This window comes from Micropterus dolomieu, unplaced genomic scaffold, assembly GCF_021292245.1.
Source record: "Micropterus dolomieu isolate WLL.071019.BEF.003 ecotype Adirondacks unplaced genomic scaffold, ASM2129224v1 contig_518, whole genome shotgun sequence".
Taxonomy (NCBI): domain Eukaryota; kingdom Metazoa; phylum Chordata; class Actinopteri; order Centrarchiformes; family Centrarchidae; genus Micropterus; species Micropterus dolomieu.
This window is the reverse complement of record NW_025729508.1, coordinates 2,839-5,195: the sequence shown is the minus strand read 5'-3', so window position 1 is coordinate 5,195 and position 2,357 is coordinate 2,839. Positions and strand designations below refer to the sequence as shown.

General features: G+C 56.5%; 1 long non-coding RNA gene across 1 annotated transcript; it reads right to left on the bottom strand.

Annotated features, from left to right (window-relative positions):
• Positions 1 to 347: 347 nt before the first annotated feature.
• Positions 348 to 763, bottom strand: LOC123964095. Its single transcript, XR_006823334.1, has 2 exons — positions 592 to 763; positions 348 to 493 (listed from the first exon to the last, which is right to left on the bottom strand). It is a non-coding gene; the product is annotated as an uncharacterized LOC123964095 (long non-coding RNA).
• Between the last annotated feature and the right edge of the window lie 1,594 nt (positions 764 to 2,357).

Below are 2,357 nucleotides of genomic sequence, written 5' to 3'. Positions count from 1 at the left end.
CCGGCCGAGTCGCATATTCTGGAGCTCTGCCGGTGCGGCTGTGAATTTCCTACGCGGTTCCGACGCCGCATGAATGTGCTATATGTCATTTCCTGTGTCCCCTATGTGGAGCTACATAGCACTTGCCGCTATGAATATAAATCGGTATTGACGTGTAGATGTCTGCGGGGTGGGAGAGTTATCAAGCACGTAAAGTTTGTTTCAGATGTGAACATGTACACTGAACAATAATGTACCCAAACAATAAAATAAATTCCTTTTATATTTCCCTGCCTTGTTGTTTATGTGTACATACAGAGGAAGAATGTCACGGCCGGGGGCCAGAAACTCAAACGCAGACTAGAGAATGCACTGAAAGTGGTTTATTGAGCTCTAGGGGAGTCCTGGGAGAGGTTTGGGTGTGGTGGTCGCTCTGTGGGTCTGCAGCTCTGGTCCCAGAGTCTAGATGACTCCGTGGCATAGGAGGGAATCCGCGTGGCGCAGGTCCTGGCTTCTGAAGGCGAGACAAAGAGAGAGAGCCATTAACAATGGTGCAAAGGTTCAGACAACGTACTGAAACTAAGGTTGACAAACTGGCTGGCGTGTCCATACGGATGAAGTACAACGATCCGGCGGGGACTGGAAGGTTGGCAGATCCTTTAAAGGCGTGTTGATTGCTGGCAGAGGCCCTGGTGTGCTGATTGCAGATGTGCTTCAGGTGGGAAAGTCTGGAGCTCAGAAACCACGCCCACCAGCAGTCTCAGGGCAACAGGCAGGCCAGGGTCACGACAGTACCCCCTCCCCAACGAGAGCCTCCCGGCGATCCTCCAGGCCTCTCGGGGTGAGAGCGATGAAAAGCCTGTAAGAGGGCGGCATCCAAAACCTGTCGTCGGGGAACCCAGCTCCTCTCCTCAGGGCCATAGCCCTCCCAGTCGATGAGATACTGCATGCCGCGCCCTCGACGGCGAGAGTCCAGAACCCGACGCACCGTGAACGCAGGGTGGCCCTCAATGAGTCGGGCGGGTGGAGGGGCCGGGAGAGGAGGGAGCAGGGGGCTGATGAGGACAGGCTTGAGCAGGGACACGTGGAACGTAGGGTGAACCTTAAGTGTGGGGGGCAGACGAAGCCGAACGGTCACTGGGGTGATAATTTTCTCCACCACCAAGGGTCCAATGTATTTCTGAGACAGCTTCTTGGAGTCAGTCCTCAACGGAAGGTCCCGGGCGGAGAGCCACACCTTGTCCCCGACAGTGTAGGCGGGTGCAGGGGTACGACGACGGTTGGCGTGATACTCATACCGAGCCGACGTCCTCAAGAGGGTGGCTCGAGCTCTGTGCCAGGTGCGGTGGCATCTGCGGATGTAAGCTTGGACAGAGGGGACAGACAACTCTCTCTCCTGAGAGGGAAACAGTGGAGGTTGAAAACCATAAACACATTGAAAGGGTGACAGACCTGTGGCGGACGTAGGGAGAGTGTTGTGGGCGTATTCCACCCATGGCAACTGGGAAACCCAGGAAGCGGGGTTAGAGGACGCCAAGCAACGCAGAGTCGTCTCCAGCTTCTGGTTGGCTCGCTCTGCCTGGCCGTTAGCCTGGGGATGGAACCCTGAGGTCAGGCTGACGGTGGCCCCGATAGCACGGCAAAACGCCCTCCAGACTGCCGATGTGAATTGTGGACCCCGGTCTGAGACGATGTCTAATGGAAGGCCATGGACCGTGAACACCACTGAGACCAGGAGTTCAGCGGTTTCCTTAGCTGTGGGCAGCTTGGGCAGAGGCAGATAACGTGCAAATTTGCTAAAGCGATCCACCACAGTGAGTACCACGGTCATACCTTTCGAGGGGGGCAGCCCAGACACGAAATCCAGAGATAGGTGGGACCACGGACGACGAGGTATGGGTAGAGGCTGCAGGTATCCTGGAGGAGGCCGGTTGGAGCCCTTGTTCTGTGCACAGATGGGGCAGGCAGAAACGAAGGCATGGACATCGGCCTTCATCTCTGGCCACCAAAACCGTCTGCGCAGGAAGGCCAGAGAGCGGGTCACCCCCGGATGGCATGAGAGTTTGGAGGAGTGACCCCACTGTAGCACAGATGAACGAACAGAGAGAGGCACAAACAAGCAGCCCGGGGAGCCGTTACCTGGGTCTGGCTGATGCTGAAGGGCCGTTCTCACCTCCTTCTCAATCTCCCACAGGGCTGCCCCAATGATACAAGTCTTGGGTATTATGGTGTCTGGGTCAGCCGTAGTCCCCTCTTTGACAAACATCCGGGATAGAGCGTCAGGTTTAGCATTCCTGGACCCGGGCCTGTAGGTAAGGGCAAAATTGAACCGACCAAAGAAAAGCGCCCACCTGGCCTGACGGGGGTTCAGGCGTTTC